The 27,126-nt window shown below is 42.1% G+C and overlaps 1 long non-coding RNA gene across 1 annotated transcript in view; it reads right to left on the reverse strand.

The window, feature by feature from the left end:
* Nucleotides 1–27,126, reverse strand: part of LOC114017631 (uncharacterized) — a 73,124-nt gene that overhangs the window by 33,233 nt on the left and 12,765 nt on the right. Inside the window, exons 6-13 of the long non-coding RNA XR_008734651.1 lie at nucleotides 24,438–24,637; nucleotides 19,954–19,995; nucleotides 18,713–18,768; nucleotides 17,222–17,388; nucleotides 15,396–15,543; nucleotides 13,713–13,832; nucleotides 12,579–12,819; nucleotides 6,391–6,548 (exon numbers count right to left, since the gene is read on the reverse strand). This is a non-coding gene — a long non-coding RNA (uncharacterized LOC114017631). The remainder of the gene's footprint in view (nucleotides 1–6,390; nucleotides 6,549–12,578; nucleotides 12,820–13,712; nucleotides 13,833–15,395; nucleotides 15,544–17,221; nucleotides 17,389–18,712; nucleotides 18,769–19,953; nucleotides 19,996–24,437; nucleotides 24,638–27,126) is intronic.

Raw genomic sequence — 27,126 nt, forward strand, 5'->3', positions numbered from 1 at the left:
ACTTTAGTTGCAGAAACAAATCTTTCCTGTACCCGCCAATGTAATCTTCAGACTTTTCGTTATATAAAACACCTCAAGAAAAATGCACCTCGGTAAGATTTACACTTTATTACTCTAATGATTCTACAAACACTGCCACAATGTGATGAAAGGCAAAGCAGTCCTGATCTGATTGAGAGCTAATAAAAATCAGTACTGAAAACTGAAAATAGCACCCTTATCATCTTTCTTTCATTTAGACCTGATTACTAGGGGATTATAATGCAATCACAGCTATGTGTGAGAGGTAGCTATGGGAACCAGTTTTAACTGTTTATCTAGCCAAAGATCTTAATTTAAGTTTGAACACTCTGATTCATTTATATGTAAGACACCAAGGAGACAAAATGCAGAAGAAACAGATGCTCACTTGTTCTTTCCATTTAACTTCATAAGCTACCAGCCAATTTGTCTTTCAGGGACAAAATTAATTTCTGATGACAATGTGAGCAAGTAATAAACTAGGAGTTCCTGTCCTGGGAAACTTGTTAAGGCCATGTAATGTTCTGGAGTTATTTAGAAAAAAACAATTTGCTCATAGACTTGCAGGGACATCTGTAACAGAGTTTTCTTTGTCCCTGTGCTGTTACTCATTTCTGGGGGCTTTATGACACCTTTTCCAGAGGTTGATTTGAAAAAGTTCAAAAGGAAACATATTGCCCATTATTTATTTCCTGTGGGGGTATTTTTTTTGACTACTTTTTTTTTTTTTCCTCCCCCCTTCCTATTCACAAATCATGCAAACCTCAACCCAATTGCTTTGCTGCTTCCACACAGCCAGAGAAAGTAACTACCAGCCAGGAGGCCTAAGAAAATTAATCAAAAATTATCTGAGGAAAACAGTTTGTTGGAAATCTTGAGCCAAATACATACCTGAAAACATCTGACAGAGCACTGTAAAAAAGTCTGTTGCACATTTAGATGGAAGGAGCTTTGCCCATTAATGCTGTTAACTCTGTTAAGCTACCATCAGCAGCAGGGGAAAAAAATGCCAAAGTAAGGGGGGAGAGAGAAAAAGAGATGGAGATTGGTACAGGGTGTTTGTACATACTCCTGCATCAGTTATTTAACCGAAATGTTCTCTATCTTTCATTATCTTTGGCTGATGCTATTTCCCCATTTCAGTATTTGTTTCGCATGTACAGCTCTTTACTCTGGTAACACTTTTCTATCATTTGGTTCATTCGCTGGGGTTTTATCCCTTCCTCTCAGTCCCTCCACATCCAAGGTTTTCTCTTAGGTAAATTTCTACAGTCTAATGTCTGTCCATTAGCACATTTAAAATCACTGTCTGCTACGCTTAACATTCGTTTACAGCTTACGTGCTTCACATGAACGTTCCTTTTCCAGAAGTTCTTTTGAAGGAAGTTTAAAGTAAGTTGCAAAATGTTTCTTTTTCATCTAAACAGGGAAATGAATTTAAGAAAGGAAGAGAAGAGCCTGAAGGTTTAGCTCTTTCAAATTTTAAACAGAATTCAAAACACTGTTGGAACACATCTGTCAGAGAAAGCATGAGAGCACCTGCATTTTAAGAGTGGATCTCTTCCCTAACTCCTTCCTTGATAATAGCTTGCACGAACAGCACCTTTAAACCACATCAATCCCAGACGCTTTCCATCCATCCAGTTATTATTTCCCTTGGCACTGAAGTGCAACTACCTCTAGACTGAAGCTTCTCAGTGATGTGCAGCCCACTGTACAGCACCACAGCTCACAACAAGAAGTGATTAAAACTATTCAGCCAAGATTTTAAAACAAGGGGAATTTTAAACAGGTAGCTCAAACCAGAGCTTGGCCTTGATACTGCACAGAGCAATACTAACTCTTGACTTAAAGGCCAGATGGTTTCAAATACGAATGATAAGAATTAAGTTTGGAGAGGAAGAACTAAGAATTAAATGAAAATTACAAACTTTACTGTGGTTCTGTTTGTATTTATGTAGTGGGACCTCACCAGCACACTGCCCAAGCGCACAGTATGTGGCCTGACTCTGTATCTGTAGGGAAGGGTGCACCATGGTTCAGCTGATTTCTAGTGTTCTCCTTCTATCAGTGAGTTTTCAGTAATCAAAGTAGTGCTTCAAGACACGTCCACCTAAGTGTGGTGGCTTGGCCATTAGCTGAGCACCAATAAGGGTGTGACTGGCAAGGACCACTGCTAACTTCTTATCAATGGGACTCACAGAAAATTTAAGTTCATTGCCTTAGCAGTGATGTGTTCTCATACCATCCCTGCCACACAGCTTTGAAGGCTTGTGTGCAAAGGCAGAATACATACCGCGGCTATTCAGATGAAAACAGAGCATTAATTCATGTTTCAAGAACACGGAATAAGGAAAGTTCACACATTTTAGAAAAAAACCCACAACATTTTGCAAATTAAATTATTGCTTGGGAAAGAAGAAATCAGCCAGTGCTCTGACATCCCCTTGCACAGGCAAGCGAGAGCTGCAGCAGGGACATGACAGCAGTGCTCCTCTAAGGTGCAGCCGATGAAATTTCCCACCTAAGACACTCCACAGGTTTGGGACATGTTGATTACTGAGGCAAATTTAATAAAAAAGAATGTAAGGATAGAAAAGAAAGACCCCGTCAGGAAAGTTTGGGTGGGGGAGGTTTGACTGGCTATTTGTGGAGCTCTATGACATGTCTGAAAATTTGTGTTGGCCTGCTGGGAAGCACAGCAGTCACCTTGGGAATAAAGAAAACAGGTATTTTGGGCTTCAGGTATGGGAGAGAGGTGGCTGGGATAGGACTATTATACAGTTTGTATAATATCAATCCTCCATAAAGCAAAATGTTAATTAGCATGCAATTAAGGTGGAAAGTATCCTTACTTCAGATTAAAAAAAATCCTAAACCAATAATGTGGCTTTTAAAAACTTGCAGATCAGGAAGACATTAGTAGAATAATGAAAAAGTTGGATCTGAATAACTCTATAATGTATTTCCAAAACCAAACAGATATTTTCCACTTTTCTGCAAAACTCTATATAGTATAATATATTACACATTTCTATGCAGAAAGTCTTACATAACCTGTCTCCATTTCAATGAAGCTGTAAATTTTGGGGTTGGATATCTGAAAAGCAATTTTGATTAAGTTAAGAAGTGGGAATACCACAGCTGGGCTGGAGTCAGATGAGTCTGAGAAAAGAGGAGGAGTCCGCAGGCCTCTCTAGATAGCCCGCAACACAAAACGAACCTGTAACAGTGCCTTTGTGGTACTGAGACCAACAGCCCAGAGGATGACAAACTTGCTTAGGGCGGGAGATATTGGAGCAGGATGCTCGTGCCCTGGCCTAGTTTAGCATTTTACAGACTGTAACCACCATATTCCCGATACAACAGAAGCAACATGAGCTCCCTCAGCAGTACATTAGGGTGCAAATTGACATAAAACAAGGAAACATTTAATTTAGCTTCAAAAATCAGTGCAAAAAGCATACATAAACTATATGAGAGCTGTGTCACTAATACCTCAGTCTTCAGTGAGATAATCCCAGACTGGTTCACCTCTGGTTTTGGAGGGCATCAATCTTTGGAAGACCAAAGAGTCAGCAGATGCTCATCCTTTCTACAATGCCTCAGTAGAAACCAGATCTTTGTTTCATGGTGCGTAAAAGCTGTGAAATCCATGAAGCTCAGAAATCTCAAGGACTACAAAATAAATCCACTCCTGTGTAGTGCTAATACAGGAAATTCCAGTGTGAGGGAATGCAGCCTTTTTCCAACATACCACAACCAGTAGAAGAATGTGGCTTCAGAGGAAAAAACTTTTAACTGGTTCCTAGTGGGCTTGTCCATAAGTCAACTTTGCATTACAGTAACAAGCCTATTGATCTATTCAGTTACAGTTGTATTTCTGCTGGCCTTGCCACGAGAGCAGCAGAGCTGCCGTGGACAGCCTGCTGGGCATCCCACGTGGGCACGCCACCCTGCTCCTGTGAGACCAGGCACACGCAAAACAGAGGTTGATTTTATTTCCTGATGAGGTCTCAGGGACACAGGCAGTACTGTGAAAGTCTCTCCCTTTGAAAGAAATTAGTAAAAACTACCCTGAGGCTACTCGCTTCTCCTCCTCCTCATGAAGTCAGTAAAAAACATCACCACCAAACATATTAATTTAACTAAGCAGCAAATATAAATTGAAGTTTAACATGTATCATGAAAAATGCTTTTCAGTGTCTTCTGCAGCTAGCAAGACTACCAGTTGGCACACTGTCTGTACCTGTCTAATAGGAACCTTACTACTGAGACCTGAGACTGAAAGCATGCAGACCATACGTGGCCTTCAGAGATAAGTATTCTGGAAACATCAGAGAAGAAAAAAGGAAAAGATGAGAACCAGATCCTGGACCTGGTAAAGGTCCAATAACGGCATCTTACAGCCTACCACTCTCATCCTTCCTCTGAGAAACAGGTGGCAACAGAAAGCAAAAGATGGGCCTCTGAAGGGATCCGAGCACAGCAGTGCCATGCCCAGGGGCATCGCAAGGGTGGTGGCAGAGCGTGTGGTGGGGTGCAGGTCACAGCATCTGCCCCTTCCTTCTGTTCCAGCTCTACCTCTCTCTGTGGTGTGGACAGCATGGACATGCTGTGTGCTTTGAATTTCTGACCCAGGACTGTGCCTTACAGCGATGTGCCAACTCAGCTGTAGTAAATCTATGGTTTTAGGTTTAACCACATTATAAACGTTAGCCAGTAATCACAAAAGCAAACACTCCCCACACCCTCTTTTTTACGGAAGGGCTCTCTCTGTCACCCAGGTGAAAGCTAACAACCTGAGACTGACTGTTACTGAGAAATGAAAGCTTGGTTGTTCCAGCTAGATGAAAGGCACCAAACCTGAGACAAATATTTTGTCAGCCCTCATGGGGAATCTTGTAAAGCCATCTCCCATCCTGTAACCGCTCTGTGGTTAAATAATAGCTTCAGTTCTCTGATGTTGCAATCCAGCACCTTTCACAGGCATTAAATTCCCTCTAAATTAATTCTAAGAAAAAAAATGCATTCTGCTCAGAGTTATTTCTATTGCCCAGTTATTTTATATGAATCTGATAACTAGTTTCCTGCTACAGAGATTACATCTTGAATACTTAATGCCAATTTGGAAATATTTTAGACAAAACAAAAACAGATCTAAAATACAACACACAGTTTAGCTAAGTGTAGAACATTAATGCAAGGCATGATTGGAAAAACAGCAAGTAAATTGGAGGAGGAGAGCAGATTCAATGGATATCTCTCAGGGTTAGTACATGCTGTAACTGGTCATTCAGGCATTTCTGGTTCTGAAAGTACATTTTTCTTAGCATAAAAATCTCAGAGTTCAACAATTCAAAAAAATAGTTAGAAGGAAGGATAGAGTGCAGCCAAAGGATAGCCTTTAACAACCATTTCAAAATGAAATCTAAATATGCTTACATATTAGATAAATGTTGGCTTCCAGGGAAGCTTTACAACACTTTAATTCCATCCTGGACTGGGATATATGGAAATGTTTTGAATTTCTGTAAGTGTCCAGAGCTCTCTGCTAAGCTAACAAGCTGGTATTTCTATTCATATAATGGAAGCTATTTTTTCCCTGAAAGTAACTCACCAGGCTCTCTTTGGTGACTTTTCCTTTTTTTTCTTTTGAGCTGCAGTACAATTTCATTAATAGGACTACACAATAATTACTTTTCTCATATTCTCATCAGCTACTGATAACTCAACTGCCCTATTTTTTGCCACATGGATTCTAGGATGTACATTTTTGTAAAAAATGTCAGAGGTTTTTTTTCCCTTTTCATTACTTAAAACTCAGCAAAGCTAGTGGATTGCATATAGGTAGAACATCTCCTCACTGGCCGCTCTTTCTCCTTCCCCCAGCCCACCCCACAGCAGACTTAAGTTCTTTGGAAGTTTTTCTTATCCTTCATAGCCAGTAGTGGCCAATCCATGGCTCATGGTCCATCACACCCACACCACATGCACACACCACCTGTAGAACAGACAAATTAAGGCTGGCCTTAACTTTCCCTAGCTCAAGATACTGTAAGGTGAGCAAGCAGACCCAGTGAGCTGTCTGAATGCTGCAACAATCCAGGAAAAGTGTGGGCAATTGTACTGCCCACAACAGATGCAAAAAATACAACCTTGAATCAAAAAGATCAGCTCTAGCTGAGGTTTGTAGACACCTGAGAAGAGCAGATTGGTACCTGTTCCTGAGACATGCTAGACATCCCTCCATCTGCATTTTGTCCATATTAACATGGAAGATAAGTAAAAAAGCCCTGTAACTAGCTAAATCAATCAATGATTCTTAACAAGAAACAATATATCAAGAAATGCCTCTAGACACTGTACCTTCGGGCTGGTGCAGGCAGCCTATTTTTCACTGCATGCCCTGCTGACGCTGTGGCAGGCTCCAGCTCATGCAGAGCCCAGCCAGCCACCATGGCAGCTCTCATGCAGCAGCTGGCAGTGCCCCGTCCTCCTGTGATGTCCCAGAGCTCCTCAGAGACCTGAAAACACAGTGGCACTGGTTCCTCCCTGGGCAGGACTGCTCAGTCACTGCTTTCATAGGTACAGCACCAGCAGTTTAATACACAAATCCCTCTTGAGGAAAGTACAGACGCAAAATCCTTAGGCTTGTGGGTGCAGCCTGCAGTGACCACAGGCACTGGTGATGACAACCTATTTACCCACACAGACGTACAGTATTAATTTGCAAGCAACAGACAGAAGCAGGGCTGTCTGCCAACCAGTAATATTTTGTAGAGCTGATGCCATATGTCATATATTAAAGGTCTTACTTCAGCAAAACACATGGTTTAATACTAAACCCAAGGGTGTCCCAGTGAAGCCAGTTGCACCTCTCATGGTCTTCAAGACAGCTACCCAAAGAGATGCATAAATGGGGTTTTAGTTATTTCACTATAACTTTTCCTTTATATTTGCATCCTTTTTGAGTCTCTGTGTTTCAAGTTGAAGGAAATTACATGAAAAAGCAGAAGATAATTGAAGTAGGAATCATAGCAAAGAAAGCAGGTACTTTGATTTTTAACTGTACTTAAAATCAGGGAGGAACTTGAAGGCCAAAGAAAACGTCCCACAGTGCTCAACAATTTTTGTAACTTGTCATTGCTCACGATGCCTTTAAGCAAGTCCATCTGAAGGCTGTACTCTGTCACTGAACTCGAAACCCTATAAAATGTTTTTGTCTGGTCTAGCTTCCCATGGCTAGTGTATCTCAAGACAGAAGGGAGATCTTATCAGAACAGGAGAGATTAGGAACAGCAAGCAAACCTGGTCAGCAAGCAGATACAAATCTGTAGGGACACCCTCTCCTGACAAAAGCACAGCCTGCAGATACCGGTTAAAATGGGTGAGCTGACTATTTCAAAAAGATGAAAAACCATTTGGCTTCCACAGACTGAAAGGTGATTCCACACTGTAACTGCTCATCAAGCAGGGGCACATGCAAACCCTTCAATACAGCTGCCCAAGCAGTAGCCCAGGAAGAGCAGCTTCCACAGTTTGGCAGGTGGATGTGGAGATAATTGTGTGGATACAGGCACTGACCTCTCTGCTAGAACAGATAATAGAACAAAAAAAAAAAAAAAAAAAAAAAAAAAAGAGGAAGATGCCAAGGAGATACCTGATTTCTTTGGGTAATTGTGACTTGCAATTTATTATCACATTCAAGTGGAACATCAACGGGTTTTGGTTTTTTTGTGGATTTTTAGGGAAAATTGATAACATCGACAGTCAACTATCTCCTATTGCCACTGTCTTGGTTCCTAACACAACTAACGATTCAGACCTGATAGGCTCCTTACGAACACTAAGAGTCAAGGTCTGGGGTAACGGAAAATGATTGCAAAAGGCAGCAACTGAGTGGAGGCTGTCCTAGGCCACAGCACTAACATTTTGTACAACTCAAAACCCATGTTACAGATATGTGTTGGCTTTTGTATTCCCTCCACTGCCAAGGCCCTTGACTACCCTGGTCAGGTGGCCCGTTCCCTGGATGCAGGAACCTGCTCATATCAGTCTTTGCTTTCTCTCCAGCGTCAGGGTGAGGTTCCTCCACCTTTGAAGGACTGAAGTGGATACCTCATTAGGCCTTGATTATCCTCAAGCAATTGCTTAGATTTCTGCCCTATTACTGATCTGCCTTTTTTAGCAGAGGTCGTGGAATGGGCAGTGGCTGTCTTGTCTTCGTTATAATGCATCATTTGAAACTTTTCAATTAAGCTTCAGATCAGGCCACAGTACTGAGACTGCTTTAACGAGGGTGAGTAATGACCTTGTGCTGCACGTGCTTTCTGGCACACCATCAGTTTTAATTCTTCTTCATCTTACTGTAACCCTTTGATACTTTGGATCAAGGGTTCTCTTGAAATGCTTTAAGCACATCGTAGGACTTTCAGGGACTATTCTGACATGGTTTCTATCCTTCTTGTCTCAACATAGCCAGACTGTCACCTGTAAGTTTTCCATATAAATTCAAATTGCCAAAGATTAAAAGGGAGCTGAAAATCTGGCCTGTGCATAGAACTGGGGAAGTCTGGCGTGGGTCCCTTGAGTGAGCAAACCTAAGGAAGATTCTGCTACGAGAGCAAGGTAACACCTTTGATGTGCCATGCCCAAGTACAGCAGTGCTATGATTAGAACAGAAAGCTACATTATGCTGGAGTAGTGAATTTAATAAGAATTACTGAGAGAGAGAGACTTCTAGAAATTCAGACTTCCAAGTTAATACCCATCTTTACATATAGGTCAAACTAAAACTCTGGTTTAGAACACAGTGTAGACCCTTACCCAGTTAAGCCAGTGACAGAAACCACATTGACATCAGCAGGATAAAGATCTTGCCTTTAAATTACGGGATATTTGGACCCACATCCAAACCCAAGCCTTGTAGGTGGAACCAATTGCTAAACAGGCTGTGTGTGGATGAAGCAGATCAACCAACCTTGGTATTTTCAAGGTGATTTCCTAGATCCTGGAGTCTCATAAACCTGGATTTCCTTCTCTGGTGAGAAGGAACAGCATCTAAGTATAAAATTTCTCTCAGTAAGAGTTTCCCAGAAGCCCCTTGACTTCTCCCAAGGTTTGTGGGCTCCTGACAGCTGACACAAGACTTCCATGAGCATAAGGCACTGAAACAGATACAGATTTAGCCATAAAAACTCATATAATGCTTCCATAGCTTTTAGCTATGAATATTTCACGTCTGGATGCACAAATCCTCAAAACACAGAGTCCTTTTCAACAGGAACGATTGATTCCTATTAACTGCACAAGACCAAGCACCAGTTGCGCTGAGGGGTCAGAGTCAGCATCCACAAGGGAGAGAAGCAGCTACAAGCCTCCACGCCAAACCATGTACCAGCAATACCACCAACGTAGCTATCAAGGAGACAGGCAGTGAGAATGGGATGGCAGCCTACGCCTTGCAGGCAGGTATGGGGGAGCCGTTGCTGTTTGGCCCATGGCCCTGGTCTGCCCCGTTGAGCTACCAAGCACAGGGACTACACTTCCTGAGCTTGCCAGAGAGGTGTGAATTTTCAGGTGGCTGTTCTAGTCTGAAATCTCCCCTCTTGGCATCCCAAAAGCTCCTCTCGTGGCTCACAGGGCACATCTTGGGCTGTTACCTTCAAGTAGGCTGATTTACATCAGACTGCTGACAAAGTCTGAGCCTGCCTACCAACAGAGCAAACAAGATGTTTAACAGTTCCCCTCCTGCTATAGTTTAGATATTGTCACCCTTAAAAGCAATGGACTGAGCTACTTAAAAGTAATAACTCCCTGTACCTTTTTTTTATTCTTCAAGCTCTTACATGCAGCATGAGGGAGGTTTATCTGCAAGGGTAGCAGAGAAATCCATGTGTTTTATTGTAGTTGGGTGGCACTACCAGGGAACTGAAAAAGCTTTCAAACTTGCTATCAATCACTTGATATATGCAGGAGGTGATCTTTATTGATATGCCTCTAGTCACCAGCTGAAATGGTTTGTCTTTCATTATACCCTTTATAGAAGCCTTTTTCACTGCACTTGCCTGGTGGCTTCTGCAGACCTGGTAACAGTGTACAAAACTCATTTCCCAAACCAAGCTTATTGGACAGAATATACATTTTTTTCCTGGGATGTAGCAGGCAGAAAACACTGTCATCTGACACTTTCTTGACTGCAAGGAGAGCAGATCAGCAGTACATTAGTGTCCTACAATAGCAGGCACAGAAAAGAGGTGAGGGAACTCAATGGATTTCACTCTAGACAAGATTATCATCACCAAGTCAGGACTGACTTCTTGGTTAACCCAACGCTGTCACACCTATTTGCATGAAAAAAGGCAGGGGTCATTTAGCACAACCCTATTTACTGTGCACTGGAACACACCTTCTAGCTCCTGCAAGTCTTAAAAAGCTGCAAAGAGCAAACTGCAGTAGCATGCTGTATCCCCATCTCAGGTCCTCTAGGCAGCAATTATAAAAAATGGTTGTGTTATCGCCACATTTCAAAGTTAGAGTATGGCCACACTTGATGTGTGGCTCTAAACCTAGCAGCACTTGATCTATTAAACACATAAAGGGGTCTGTGTGTCAAAGGAGTCTGACCTAATCATGGGACAGAAACCACAGACTTCCAAACTCAAAACCCAGGTTTCTTCGGCTATTGACCAACACTTCAGAGCACATCCATACAATTTAAGTTTCATACTCTAATAGGAATACATAGCAATGCTCCTTTCAGAGGTGTTGCATTGATTAATAAGCTTGTCACAGAGGATGGAAATTGCTACATAAGTGTTAAGTGCTGTTAACTAATGAAAGACAATTCCATACATTCTGGTGGAATCCAGAGAACTTGAGCAAAATTTATTAGTTTCATTTGCATACATACTCTGCCTGACAACAGTGATCAAGCTGGTGAAAGTTATTTCAAATGTTTGTTATGCTCCATGACTACAGAAAAAAATTAGAGTGAAAATTCTGGCTCACAAGGCACAATTGTGCCTACCGAAAAATCTTTAATTTCTGAAATATATAGAGAGCATAAACAAATATTTCTCTCATCAAATTTGCACATGCCTCAGTGATATTTAGCTTAATAACTGTGCAAAGAAGGAACAGTATTGATGAAGTACAGAACAACATTCTGCAGGAAAACTGCTAATGCTTTCCATTTCAGCCATATGTCCTCACTATGGGTTCAGGCTCTTTGGCAAACTAAAGAACATCTGTTTTAGGTACTTCCAGCTCAGTTTTTCTGTGATTCACCTTTGATGCCACATTACCAATATGAAACACTATGGACCACCTGAAACCTTCCTGGCACAGTGCTACAGGCACTCATTTTGGATTCTCAGAGGTCAAACTATGGTTTTCCTCAAATAAAACAATTTGGTGAGTTGCTGTATTTCTACATCGTATCATCCTTTCTGTAAAGACCCTACAGCAGAGTTTGGGATTAGAAACTAGGTCCTTAAACTCCCATTTCTATGCCTTTGCCAGAAAACCATGGTTTCTCTTGATTTCTGTAAACAAAAAAAAACCCGAACAGTTGACCAAGACTTGGAGGCTTCTGCCTCCAGGACTTCCAGAGAAGAGGCCCACTGTGTTTGTAAGCTAGCAGCTGGGAGCTGCAAGAGTCTCAAGGATATAGGATACTTCTCTGACACTGGTCCACTCTGTGCAGAAGCAAATCATTTTACCCTCAGATCTTTGCCTTTTTGTTTTTCTGGGCCAAGGCTGTCTCTTAATTTATGTTGGTGCTGCATCCTCCAGCACAATGGGGTTTTGATGGCTCCATGTGCTGCTGGAGTATGGCTTTCTCTGTCTCTTTTATTCTAACCAACCATTTGGAGATGGAGGGAGATTTCTACCTCTTCCCATTACATTGCTATGGAAAGAAAAAATTTTTTAAAAGCCCCAACAGGCATAATTTCTTGACATATTTGTACACACCCATTTTGCTAAGGGATGTGTTGTGCATCTACTGTGAATTGCTGAAAATGTAAGGTAGCTATGAAACAGAATATTCTTGTGTTTACCAAGAACCACTAGCCCTTTGCCTTTAACAGAAGATCTGTAGCCTAAAGAGGCAGCTTTAAGACCTCTCCTGACTCAGTTGCAATCAAGATACCATCTACTTAAATAAGCATTTGTACTCCCAGTGATTTTAGGAGATGAATTACTGATCTTATTACCATAGTAAATACCCTCGAGGCAATGCACAGGCCAACAGAATATTGCTTTCTGCTGGTACAGTACCCATTTCCAGAAGAACTCTAGGAATATTTCTAGCCATATGGTAATAATAAAAGATTTGCTTAGTCTGTATTTGCCAGAAAGTCCCATTTCCAGAAGTGGCTTTTAAATCTTTGACACTGTTCATGGGAAACAGCTTGTCAGCTATGAAAATATTCCTACCAGCTCCTGTATATCAGCCTTACCGGTGGGGTAAAAAGACTTGCAGGTGGCATAGCTCAGTACCAAGCAGAGAAAGTTTTCAGCTGACTTGATAACTGGCAGAGTAACGTTACCTGGATAGGCAAAGGCTGTTCTTGCCTGCCAGCAGCAGTGCAGCCTGTGGTGACCTTTGAGGACAGGCCCCTTTCCTCACACAGCAATGCATTCAAGCAGGCAGCAGAAGCCAGAGAAGGGTAGGGAGTGACGGCATGTGGGAGACTTCCAGCTCAAGCATACTCCATTCGTTTATCACTGAGCCATCATCTGGTCAACAGGAAAAGTTGATAAAACTGTTGCCTCCGAGGCTCCGTTCTCCTTGGGAATAACAAAAAGTGAAGCTGGTTAAGGTCAGTGCACAGGAGGCCCTATTGAAGGTGGGAGCAGGTTGGCCATGAATTACTGAGCATCATCTGGCATCACAGATAAGCAGAATGGGTAAGAGACTAGGCAGGCTTTACAATAAGGGATGGATTTAATTAACAATTGCACAGAGGGAGCAGACCGTAGCATTTTGGCACGAGGACATCCTACATCTGACAGTTACTTAAAGAGACAGGGAGCACCCTATTATAAAAAAATATATTACTCCTCAATGTATTTTAAAAATTACATGAGAAACAATAACATATTGTATTACTTGTTCTCTCCAGAGCTGCCTGGTTACACCGGCACTGAGCAGCACAGGCTCTCTGCAGATATTCTGCACCGGGGCCTATTTAAAAACATTGGTCCAAACTTGGTTACAAAAGTACAACTCTGCTGAAGTCAGGGGGCTGTGCAGATGTAACTAAAGGCAGATGTTGATCCATATTAACTAAACTATTAAGTACATCAATCTTACCCAACCATCTGACACCTTGTCCCATTTCCCCATATTTTATTTCTCAAAAGTTTATTCAAATTCAGCCAGCTGACAATTTGCAAGCTTCTGGGTAATCCCTGTTTTGTAATTTCTTGCTTGCTGCTTGGGTTTGCTTCCCCCACCCCCACCCTCTTAAAGTTATTATTTCAGTGCTAAGTGAATCTTTTAATAATTTTGAAAGTCAAAGATGATCATCATTGCACAGTTCTAGCTGTTGCTCTCTTCAGTCTGAAAAAACAACAGCAACAAAACACCCAAGGAAAGAAGCTGAAATAAACTAGTTCAATTCTTATTTCTTTTCACATATGTGTTAGCAAAACAATTAATTAATTCACTAGCTCCTTACCTCATGGGTCTGTGTTCAAAGAAGAGCAGACAAGTGACTTTAATGATCCCAGCCTCAGTCCCAGCAGATGCTTAACTACATCCCACATATCAGTGCAGCTTCAGTGGATGGACCCTCCTCCTGGGGAGCCAAGCATGGGACACACCATTGCTAAAACAGGCACATATGGAAAATAGGAAAGTATATCCCTGAACACACCTGCCCAAGTAAATAATCTCTGCTCTTCATTCCTCTGAGTAAAGCACTGCCCAGTCACTGGAAACAATCAATGAGGGGGGAAAATTAGGTACTAATCAATCTATAGGAAAAAGGGTTCACAGTTCACAGTTCAGAGCTTCCCTACTAGTAATGCTCTGATTTCTATGTTATTACACTAGCTTTGAGGTCACACAATACAACTGACTTCAGGCATTTTCATTGATAACAAACAAGACTCACCACTGTACTGTTGTCCTTTTCTAAACACATCTGTTTACTAGAGCCCATCCTGTAGAGGTAAATTGCGTTTTCGGAATCATATTTAAAAATCAGAGCTGTAAATTGTACTCTTAAAAAAAAAAAGCCCATAGAAAAAGTGTGACCTGAATGCATAAGAATTTTTTGAATGAATAGAGCCCTTAATATTTAGTTTTGCCTAATGAAGTAAGGCATGAATGTAAAAGGATTACTATTCCCGTAACGTTCAATTCACATACACAAAGTGTAATTCATGGAACCTGGCTCTAATTTTTTTCATATAAATAATTAATGCTGCATTTAAAGCATGTTAAAATGTTTTATTTCTTAATCAGCTAATTTGACTGAGAAACAAAGATGCCTTTATTTTCATTTTCTTTGACTAGAGTTACTGTAGTAAAAGGTCCCCTCTAGCTTTGGCCTTCACTCTCTAGTTTGCTGCTGCCAATTAGTTTTCTAAAGTCACTATTTTACAAAATGTTTCTCACTTTTTAAAAAATGTAATTGAATGTCTGTACATCACAGAGTTTCTTGTGTTCAGACACGGGGTGTTAAACATTCTTTGGGTTGACTTGGGTCAGCTTTAAAAAATCTCAGACACTGAAACTTGAGAAGCAGTCGTGTGCTATAGTGTTTTCTCCACATCCTGTTAAGTATTAAGTGGTTATTTAAAATAGAGTGGTTATACTCAGCAACTGACTTAAAGTGCTCGATATAGTTTACAAGACGATTAATTAAATGAGGGCATTGCATTTGATGCACATGTATTTCCATAATCATTCACATTGGCCTATAGTTGCCCTTTAATTTTCATACTAATTAAAGTAACACATTGAACTGCAAATTGTAAATGGCTGCATTTCTCAGTAGATGTTAACACTGATGTAAGCTGAATGGCAAATAAAAAACCCCAAGAATTAAGTAGAGTGTTTTTTGACTCTGATCCATTCAAGTTTCTCTACTTATTCCTCTGGACCATGTCCATATTTTAACAAGACTACATTTTTTTCTGTGTTTTCAGCCCCATATTTTTCTGAGGTACAATATGCTTATTTTTTTGTATTGTGGTGTCTGCTTAGTTTGTTTCCATCTGATACAATAGAGCAGTTATACAGGGTTCGCAGTTACAGATTAGTTTTTTTAAGTGGTGGTGGGACTGAGGTTTGTAATCTGATGGGCAGAATGAAAGAAAACCAAAATGTGCAGCTATTTCACCAGTAGTTTTACCTCTTAATTACATCTGACCCATTGTCCTCCTTGATTCTTGTTCAAATCTTGACATGGCTGACGTAGAACCCGAAACACAAACTGGAGGGCTGTACTTTCAGGTTGCATCAAGGAAGGGGGAAGTTACTCCCTAGAACATTTACTGGGACTTGGAAAAAAGAAGAAGCAGATAAGAACAATTATCCTGTGGCTCACACAGCTGCTGGCATTTCGACTTGGCACACACTCTGATGGGGACCACTGCCTCTACCTCAAGCAGTCTCTAGCATGTAATGGACATATGGTAATTGCTATTGAATAAGAAGTAACCTTGGACTATAGGCATATGAAAAACACCTTTAAAAAAAAAAAATCCTTGACAAAAAAACCCTCTGTCAGGGCCAACAGCTCAAAAATTAACAACTAATCACTCCTTTCAATGTGTCCTCCATCTAATTGCTTCCATGATGAGGTGAGGGTTTTTTTTTCCTTTCAGAAATGAGCATTATAAAAGATTTCTTTTTAATTTAAAATGAAAAATTCCTCCACTCCCAGGTGACCTATCCAAGAGAAATAATAATAAGCACTCGATTGCTCAGAGAGCATCAGCTCTCACACATATTACAAGGCTGAGCGTTCATGCTCTCTTACACCCCCCACCCCGCTCCCTTCCCACAGCGTGTCCTATCTCCAGATCCTAACTTGGCTCGGTCCAAGATGTTATTTGTTAAAATTAACTTTCAGATCAGGCTGGAGTCAGTGTACTTGGCAAGGAGGAGAGGAACCAAGACTGCAAGGGAGGGAACAGCTTCGGGAGGCAGAGAGAGAAGCTGCAGCCTGAGCAGGGGTTTTTGGGAAGGGGAGCGGGCCACAGCAGCACTGCAGCAGGACACAGCCCCAAAGCCTGGTTTGCTCCCAAGTTTGTCAAAGTTGCCTTGAGTGCTTCCCCTACATCTGCCCTCAGTCCCCTGGGCTGCAGCCAGGCAGGGCTAAGTCCCTGCTCCCGCCTTGGTGGGGGCACCCCAACGTGACTGTTCCCATTATATGCTTTATTCTAGCAAAAGTCTTCTGAAGTTCAGTCATGGCAATGCTGAACAGCCACACATTGCAAAATGAATGGAGTCACGCTGAGGGAAGACTGATGGACTATGGTAATAATGCAAGACCCTTTTTTCCCCTCATAAACCAAATTTCCCTTACATTTCTGGAAGATTAAATTAGATTTAGGGAGGTTTTGAGTGAGGTACTGGAAAAAAGATTCTAAATGCAAGGCTGGTTTTTACCTGACCTTAACTACTACATCAGCTACCACTGCTCCAGTACATTTATATATGGAAATGTATACGCACTTCAGCTTAATTACCTAAGGACTCCACAAAAAGAAAGCCTTTAAAATGTTTTAATTGCAAATTTAGTCTTTCCAAGAACTACACAACAGTGGTATTACCCATTGACTAATTAACCATATATTTGAGCAAAAAAAAAAAAATAACTCTCAGCTACATGGACACAGTCCTTCTTGCCTTAAGTAGATGATGCATGTAAACATGCACATACAGAATTAAGTAGTAATTTGAGTTTGCTGGATTTTGTTTTTCCTTTGAGACTGGTTGCTGTAACATTAGACTTATTTTCAAGTTTACCCTCAAACCCTGTTGTAAAAAAGGGGTTATAAAGGAAAAAAAAAATCCTAAAAATAAAAAGCTCTTGAAGCTTTCTGACTCCCTTGACACAAAAGGACTTGGTGCTTGCTATATTTCCAAGTGGGAGGTCCAGCTGACTCTTCCACTTGGACACAAATCTCTCCTCCCCCTCTTTTGCTCTCCTAACTTTCTTTTTGCACTCACCTACTAAATACAACATGGACTTTCTCTTTCTCTGCTGTAGCCTGCAGAGATTGTCTCAGATGGAATTTGGCTGGTGAGGCAGTCAGGCAATTTCAGTTGCTGACAGGGCAGTTTGCTTTGCAGAGTTCCAGGCTGGTGCTACAGCCCCAGTGGGACCACGGAGCAACCTGGAATAAAAGTAGGGCCGAAGAGTGCTGTTTCAGCTCAGCAGGGTGCTGGGCATCCAGGAAGGGTGTTTACACAAAAGCCAAGGGCCTGGGAAGTCTTTCACCTTTCTAAAATCAAACCCTTTTTACACAGCTTCATGACAGCTGGTTATGATGAGCAAATTACAACTAATTTCAAAGCCACTCTTGGGCACAATTGTCAGGCTTTCATTCAGGAAACTCTCTAAACAAGCACTTAACTTTAAGCAGGTGCCTAAATCCCATTGAACACAGTAGGATTTATACACCTGTTTTAGTGCTTTCCTGGGCAGGGATGGCCCTCAGCAAGTGGTATGCCACATCCCAGGAGTCCCAAAGTCCAGGTGGCTTATTCTTATCCAGGTTTAATTGCCACTGCCCAGCCAGAACTGGGATCACACCACCACTAACCAGATTTTTATTTTAATGCACATCCTGCTGTACTGCAAACCTACTGCAGCCCTGCAGGCAGCATTCCTGCTAACGAGCTGCAGCACAGAAATCTGAGCATGAGAGCCATCTAAGAAGGTTCAGTCACAAACTGCCGCTGTGGATAGCAATGCTGTTTCAATCCACGAATAGCACATCAGAACCGTTCCTTGAAGTTGCAGCTGGGGCTTTTTTTTCCTTTTTTATTTTTCTGAAGACTGTCATCACGGTCCTGGCACAGCTGGGATAGCATCAGGAGCCCTAGCACCAGAACTCCTCTCCTACTGCAGAAGCAGAAAGTGGAGAGGGTGCACATTTGTGGTAATCTCCCTTTTACAAGATACAGATGAGCCTGCTCAGTGGCAAAATTAGCATGCTGAGAAAAGCTCTTCTCACCCTAGAGCAGCAACCTGCAGAGCTGGTGGGGGGAGAAGGGAAAGAAGAGGTTAGCAATATGATAAGTAGGGTGAAGTACTTTTTTTGAGCATTAACACTGACCTAGGCAAGACACAGAGTTGAAAAGTAGCAAGCATTTTCAATGAAAACCCCTCCATGTTTCATAAACTTCCAGTCATTCTTGTTACTTAATTGGAAAGCAAACCCATAGTTTTTATTTGTCTTCTTCTTTCTGTGCTGGCAAGAGGAGAATGGGAAAGGAAACAGAGAGAGAAAGGGTCATGACTAAGCTTTCTAAGGTCTTTTCTTTTTGATACTGTGCCTTGCTTTGGTTATTTTTTCATTACTTATTTTCACTTAAATAAAAGGTTTCAGAAAAGCATTTGTTTTGGTTAAAACCAAAATAAATCTTATCTATCATGGAGGGGGGAAAAAAACAACTGGCTTTAAGGAAGACAACCTCTTGTATCAGTGTGCTTACGTATTAAAGAGGGCATGTGAGTCAAAAATGCACAGCTGGACCAGCATAGGTCAGATCTGTGAGAAAAAAAAAAAAAGGATTTTTAACAATCTTTCAGCCCTCTCTTTATTAGACCTTAATTAAATCAATGGGTCAAAGCAACAGAGGGAAAAAAATGGTTCAGCTAGGGGACACTAATCAACTCCTTTCAGTGGATTGAAAGATATCTCTTAAGCAAGAACTAAGCTTTAAACCAACATCTGCCTCAAGTAACACATAGGTATTATTCCTTAAGAAAAAAGTATTTGCAGGACTACTTTTTCTTGAAAACAAAAAACTATTTATAAAAGAAAATATTGCTAATAATCACAAAGTAAGTCAGTGAGCATGCTTGAATGAGGACAACCAGTCAAAACTTTTGGGTTTTGGTTGACCACCATCCTTACATGTGAATTTGACAGAACCCAGTGCTGAAGTACCATCTCTTGAGCCCGTTGGTGGTGTTGGATTCAGATGATGACACAGCTGTGCTGACCATTAGACTTGTGAGTAGTATTTTAACCATTTACCTAGGTTAATCAAAAGTCTGGATTTGCTTATTTTTGTCCCCACAGATTTTGGCTAGAAAGCCGAACACTCCCTAAGATCCCACCATTATGCATGACAGAAAGGACAAATTCAGTTACATCAGTGCAACCTCAGTAGCATCAGGGAAGTTGAAAGGCTTCCTCCCTGTGACAAAAGGTGACACTTGAAGCACAGCAGACAACATGACTGACAGAGTGAGTGCTGGCAATACTCAGCAAGAGCCTGGCCCCAAAACTAGCATGCAACTCCCCTGCAAGGGTTGTATTGCAAACACAGACAGTACAGAGAGAACATACTGAAAGAAAATGGTTAAGATGAGAATCCCACCTTGGAGACACCAATGATTACTTGTGAGGATATTCAAACACAAAACCACCATCCTTGTTCTTCACAGGATACATACAGCAAGCTTGCCCTGCAGGAGCCAAGCCAAGCAGGGAGGCTGAGCTGGCATGCAGCGTGGTTGTGTGCCGTTGTCCCAGCATGAGCCCAGGGGAAGGAAACATAACTCAGAGCTGGAGTTTTCTCCCCTGCACACTCGTAGCCGTGGGAGAAGTCAACTTCCCCTGTGCCTGGGTCATGGCTGGGGACAAAGAGCACCTCCCTGGTTCTTGTCCCTTTGCTAGGTTTTGTGCAGATCAAGGTCATTTTGAATATATTTGTCTGATTCTTACCCTAAATGCAGACCCAGGATCCAGGAAGCTCCTGTTACAGCCCTACAAAAGAAAAGACAGATTTATTGCCTTCTTGATCTATGCTGCATAAAGAGACAATCTTACGTCTTAAAGATGAAATAGTAGATTTTAACTAAAGCATAACAGTCAGCAATGAAAAAAGTCTGATTCCCAATATTTATCTATTAAATTACATATAATACCTCAGATTAGCTTACAATTGAAAACCTGCTTGTTCAGGTACTGTTAGTCATGGCTGGTTCTGTAACATTACTAAGGGAACTACTCTCTCTCTCTTACCTGAAGAGCATTTGGAGCAGCATTACATGAGACATTTAGCCAAAGAAAGCAGTGGTCTTTCCAAACCCCCAAATGACTCTGTGCAGTTTTCATGACAGGATGCATGCAGGAAATATCACCAAGTTGCCATACAATATCCCTGCCTTATTATAATAATAATAATAATTTGTCTCTACTGCTTAAACCACTGTTGCATAAGAAAGTTAATATTTCCAGGGCACTGGGTGGGATACTTTTCTGGAAAACATGCTCTCAACAGGAAACCCAAACACAGTGCTAGAGAGTTATCTTAAGTAGATTTAAATAATTAAATCCAAAATTCTCAAACCACTTGCTGTTTTAAATTTATTTCTTTAATAACAAGCTGTTTCAGCAACACACTGGATTAGGGTTTCATTTATTCAAAATTTAAGGTCTGTCCCACTCTGAGTGTTATTTTAAGTATTTAGGGGAAATTTTGTGCTTGTGAAAACGAAGAGATTGTTGCATTATAAATTCATTTCCTCTGTTATTGCACAGGCCATGCACAGTGCAGCTGTGAAAGCGCCATAAGAGCCCCAGCAGTGTCCTCAAGCTCAACCTAGACGGGCGAGCCTTTGTTTTTGCACAAAGAGGAGCTGGCCCTTTCTTAGGTCTTCAGCTACAAGTACTTCCTAAACAGCGATGCCAACACCACTCAGTCATGCCAAACAAAGAGGGGGCGTTTAATGACAGCGATGACTGTCCGCTGGGGAGGCAGCCCAGGTGCCAACAGACATTTTTGTGCAGGACTTCCAAGCAGGGTTGAGCCCGGTGCCTGCAGCACTGCACCAAGTGGCGTAAGCAGCTCCTCCAGCAGGTGTTACCTCGTAAGGAAGGCCTTAGCGGCGCTTGCCATCCGCACAAGCTATTTTACAAACAAGCGAGTTTCTTATACGTTCTTCATCACCTCCAGGCATTCATATTCTTTTTAAGTACAGGAACATTAATTAGATTTTGACCACAGACCCCGGATTTGACTTACCCTGACAGGGTTTCCATTAGTGTAATCTGTAGGGGAATTCACTGTTTTAACATCTGTGCGCCTAAGGCCTATCTCACATTTACTGCCGTAGCCTGAAAAGCCTCCCTTGTACGGCTGTGTGTTTCTTCATGCTCCCAATTTCACAGAAGTCATTTCAGCACCAAACAGTAATTAGCAAAGGGATGGGCCTCGGCTGACATGAATGCAATTTATTGTTTTCCACAAGGCCCTGAACCGAGCAAACAAAGAACACAGTCTTGCTGTCTGGCATTTTATTAACTTGTATTGTGCGACATACCTTACTGATGGGAGATCTCTGAGTAAATGCAGCCACTAGTATGCAGTAACATGTGTGCTTTTGAAGAATATTAATTTCAGTTCAATTAGGCAAGTTTTGCGGGACCTCAGCCTCTAAAATAGGACAGCCACTTTTATAATTATCTTCTGTATTAACTTTATCACCACCCGACTTTTTACATAAATGCAACCTTTCATCTTTAAAATGCCACCACTTCTTCAATTTTGGCAACCGTACAGCATTGCTAATTATTTGCTCATTATGTGTGGTTAACTGATGAATCATTAATAAATGAATGAATGGCTAATATATTTTTATGGTAATTGGAGATATAACTGATTGCAGACTTCCTTTGCTTCTCAAAACTGCCCTGAATGAGCAGTAGCTGCTTAATTGTTTACAGATGATATTTATGCCACTGACAAGCTCTTCCCATCACTGTGGTTTATCAGAGGTGAGCCCTCCCTGTGCCAGTCGCCGTGGGCATGGAGGGGTGATGCTCTCCCTTCCCTGCAGCCTTGGAGCAGACAGGCATGTGCACACATTTCAGACGGGTTTCCCACCAGCTCCCCATGATGGCTGGGAGCAGAAGTACTGACACCATTGCATTTATTGTTGGCATTTCCAAGTAATACCATACCATGACATGGAAATGATACCTTTCTGCAAGTCTTCTCCTGCAGCCTGGGTGTCTGCAGTGAGTACCACCGATAGGGCAGAGAAATCAGGCTCCGGTGACATTTTGTTTTAACTCCATACTGTGCATTACAGTAAATGGCTTATATAACCTCTTGCTGCCAGTGCGCAGTTAATGAATTCAGAGGTAATTGCTGGGTTGATTTCTTCCTTTCTTTCTTTCTTTCTTTCTTTTTTTTTTTTTTTTAATAACCTATCTTTCCATAAATCATTCTTAGGGTATACAGTTCCAAAACACAGCATTTAAATCTGCTTGACAATTCAAATCAAAAGACATGACAGTAAGATGGCCAAACAAGGCTCCTTTAGCTATGAACACACGTCCTGAAGATCAAGTTAAAAATGCAAAGGAGATTACCAGTTCTTAATTATAATTATTTAACCAGGTGGGTAGTTTCTCTAATGAACATTTCTATGAAAACAGAATAACTAATGATGGTCTTAAAGAAGTCTTTGTCTTCCCATGTACTAATGATCACATTTATAAATATGCAGGAAGGCCCCCATGTACATTGCTAATGATAAGTAATTAAGCACCAGGCGTCAAAAGCTATAGAAAAGGGTCAGGGTAATGCAAGAGAAAATTAAAAATGCAATAAAATAAGTTGTGGAGCAAGATTAAATTTCTGGCTTCTGCAGGCCTGGCTACAAAGAAATCTTTTCCCCCTTCAGTATAAACCAGGGCTGCTGTGGGGTATCAAAACAAAATCTTCTAAGCACTTTCATTAGATTTTACTTGCCTCTGTGCTTGTACTCATATTAAAAACAAGTGAACCACCAGCCATTTAAAACAGACGCTATATTCAGTAAAGCTGCAGTTTCTCTCAATGTTTATGAGAAATCACTGTGGTTGAGATTATGACTATCACTAACCTCCTCAGCAGCATTTCAAAACTTCTGATGAAAGAAAACAGGGACGCATTAAAATTGAAACCTGATTTTGTTATTATTTTTTTTATTCCGGAGGTCCGTGCATGAAGGGCCTGTGATTTGATCCCTGGCAGGGTCCCCACCAAGGAGACTCAGACCCGAGACGCGCAGAGGGCTGGCTGGAGCCCACAGCTTTACTTCGGCCGCTGAACCCACACCACAAACCATCACGAAGCATTAAAGGCACTGCTCAAATTATAAAGAAACAGGTTGTCTTTGGTAGCAAAGACGTGTTTGTCTCTCTAAATGTAAAGCTGTTAAAATCAGGTAATGCTGACACTCCCCTGGGAGTTTGGCAGAGCCAGAGAGCCGCGGTCCCTGTGCTGCTGCTGCCTGCCGCAGTGCCTGGCAGCCATGGGCCCTCGCCACAGCTAGTCCCCCTGCACCCGAACCCAGCTGCTACTGCAGTTCAGGGTCCCAACAAGATGACAGTCTGGGTCTAAAGGAAATAGCGTACTATTGTTATTTCTCACTGAAAGTAGAATTCAACATGTTTTTTAAAATCATGGTGAGGAAACAGTAAAGAGTAGAGGGAGGGAGAGGCGGAGCGAGAAGGACACAAACAAGTGCTGTCCCTTTGCTGTGCACCTTACAAAATGGTGCCTCTGTAGCTGCTGCAGCCTGGCCGTGTCACAGGCCCACGGCCTCCCTCAGCATGCTCCCCCATGGGCAGCAACTTCACAAGATTTCTTGGCCTGATCTCAAATTTAACCAATTGGTTAGTTTAAAACACACACAGTCCTCATTTTTAGAGCTTGTGGACACTGGCATTAATTGCAAGTAATGCTGTGGCATTTCTTTCAGGTAAAACAAGTGACTCCCTGGCAATTCCATCCTTCCAGGACTTCATTTTGAAATTAATATTTGACTTCCAAGCTGACCTTTCATTGCCTCACACCGGGTATTTCTAGCACTGCCTTTAGCCCAGCCACGGCTAAAGCTCTCGCACGAAGCACCACAACCAGCAGAGTGTGCAAGCCCTTGCCGGGCAGCGCCATGCGCACTGACGAGTCAGCTTGGTTTTCGCTTTTATGGGCTATGCAGGCCAGCCTGCCTGTTTGAGCTGTTTCATTTTGCCTGCAGCCAAAAATCAAATAACCTGAAATAAAGCTTTGACGGTGAGCCACCGCGGTACAAGCGAGCGCGCTTGGCCCTGAGAGCGGAGCGCGTGCCGCTGAGGCGCGGCACACGGCCAAGCTGCACCTGGGGCTGAGGCCCAAACCCACCCTTTGCCGGCACCCACCCCCGGCAAAACACCTGAAGGGACATCCCTGAAGAGGACATCCTCGGGGAGTTCATGATCTCCCGCTGATGTCATCTTATTCCCTTGGGACGATGAGCCCGTGCAGGCCCCAGGCGGCCCCAGATGAGGGACAGCCTGCACCGCCACAGTCCTGCTGCCACGGCCGGGGGCTGCAGGGAGGCGGGACGAGTGTCTGCGTTGCTGCTTGCAACCGCTAAAATACAAGAAGGATAGGAAAAGCAGGTATTGAATTACAGTTATCTTCAATTAAAAAAATGTTTATCTTTGAAAATACATATCTGTTACTGACAAGCTCTGAAAACCACTGCTCCAAGCCTGTCAGTAAAACCAAATGTTAAATGGAAAATATTTGCCAGGATTTAAAATTAGACCTACACATTACTTACAGATGTTTCAATGAAAAACACTTGAAACTCAACCACACAGAGTAATAAACCCCACAATGGTGTATTTTTTTTATACTTCAAGTTAATTTTTATTATATAAGTAGCCATACGAAGAAGCCATTGCATACTGCTTAAATTAAATGTGGAGGAATGAAATCAGCAGTATCCCTTTACAGCATATGGTCCAGCAAATCAAATTATAAAGCTTTCCACATCTCATTAACTGCAATGAGTACAGTGAGATTTCTAATAAGTCACTTCTTTTTCATGTGAGAGGTGAGCAGTGACTTATTGTAAGTATTCTCACAGGATGACCCTTGTGCTGAAATTAAGAACTAATCTAAAATGGGAAAGGTCATTTGGTCAAGTCTGATCATAACATTTCCTCGTTATTGTTTTAGTTGGCATTGAAGCACATGCTTTCCCGGTGCACCAGCTGAAAAATGCCTTTGATAATTTCACTGACAGCGAGTAACCCACACACTGCCATTTAATGAGTTTGGGCTGGATTAGCTGACAATAAAGAATACAGTATAAATGCTTTTATAGAATGGATTTTTCAGCAGGAAAATTTCATACAGGCGTACTTAACTAATTTATTTGCATTTACCACTGAGATGTCAGTCCAAGTACTGCTCTGGTGCAAACTTCTGGTCCCCAATTAGACAGCAGCCTCCCAAATTTCAGCCTCCCCTTGAAGGGAACCTGCTCCCTGCTCCCCACTCATGGCCCACCTGTAGCTGTGGCTTTGGTTGCAGCAGGCACGCCAGGGAGATAACTGCATTGAAACTCTCACTTCCTCCTCTGCACAGAAAATCAAATCATTGTACAATTGCTCATCATGTGGCTTTGCTTTATGTGGATTCCTGATTTAGTGGCAGATCTGGTCCAGGAACTGAGGCATTCCTGGCTCCCCATCCCGGGCTCAAATCTCTAACCTGAATCCAATCTCCTTCCGCCATCAGCCTGAAATTGTTTGCTATAGGATATGTTGACCATAAAAATACGGCACAGTGCACAATGAGAGAAACATCTCAAGACAGTGGAAAAGAGAAAGCTCAGCCAGGCCAGCTGAAACACTTGGGAGGAAAATCAACAGGCTGTTTTTAGCAATTACAAAGTTGTTGGCTGATCTGATGTAGCTGGGCAGGAAATTCCATAGTGTTTGGAAACCATTGACAAAAATGTTCTGGCACTTGTATTCTCCATTTTGTACTTCAAGAAGAGTTAATGCGCTGTGCCCAAGAAATTCAGCATGTGAAGGAAAATGGGAGAAAGCTTTTCAAATAAATATGGAGACGCATAGACTTCCACAGTAGAAGAAAAGTACTGCGACTTACTTGAAACCTCCTGACACAGCACTCTAATGACTGGGCAGTAGCGGGAACGTGATTGTTCCCGCCAGGACGTTTCGCTTGGTTATTAACCTAATGGAAAATTCTGGAGGACTTGTAAACCAATCCTCAAAGGATGGATTTCTTATTTGGTCTAAAAACACTGCCTTACTTTCATGCAGCCACTACTGAGAAGTCTGAAACCAAGCTACTGTTTAGGTTAATTTAATTCCCCCTTAATGTTCATTAAATACTAAGTTGTTATTTTAGGGCACGTCAAGATGAGTTGCTAGAGCTAATTTTTGGAAAAAGCAGTGTTTGAGTGCAAAACGCAGCGTGCAGGGCATGTTCATGTCATTTCCTTTCAGCTATTTTAAGCAGCTAGCATCAAACCTGTTCAGAAGTCCTGAGGTCCTCAGGTCCATTAGTGGGGACCGGCAGGCACCTGTGCCCACCCCAGGCCCTGGGAAGAGGGGGACATGGGCTCAAAGCACCTCCATCAGATGGCAGGCAGCCATGGGCTTGCTCTGAGCAGAGGCTGAGCCCTGGCAATCAGTGGCAGCAAGGAAGAGAACAGAAGGAAAGGGAGGATGGGCACCATGAGTCTCTGGTTCCACTGACCCACAGCCACCCCTGTGGGGCACCAGCTCCACTGTCAGCTTGTGCTTCCCACCTCCCCTCTGCAACAGCTAAGCCTGCTTTCACCCTGCTTTCCAAAACATTCGGTGGGTTGGGTGGTGTTCTTTTTAAGTTGCATCTGAAAATTCAGCGGGTGGGCAAACCTTAAAAACATGAGTTGGAATGGTGACACTCAGACTGCAGAATGCCTGAAATAACAATTTTTTTTGGCAGACATGGACAACTCTCACATCTCACTAGAATTAACTTTCGACCTCCAGACCTCAGAGAGTTGGAGTTTCAAAAAATGCAGCCTTGCATGATGCGCACTGAACTACTGCAGT

Source organism: Falco cherrug, chromosome 12 (genome assembly GCF_023634085.1).
Source record: "Falco cherrug isolate bFalChe1 chromosome 12, bFalChe1.pri, whole genome shotgun sequence".
Taxonomy (NCBI): Eukaryota; Metazoa; Chordata; class Aves; order Falconiformes; family Falconidae; genus Falco; species Falco cherrug.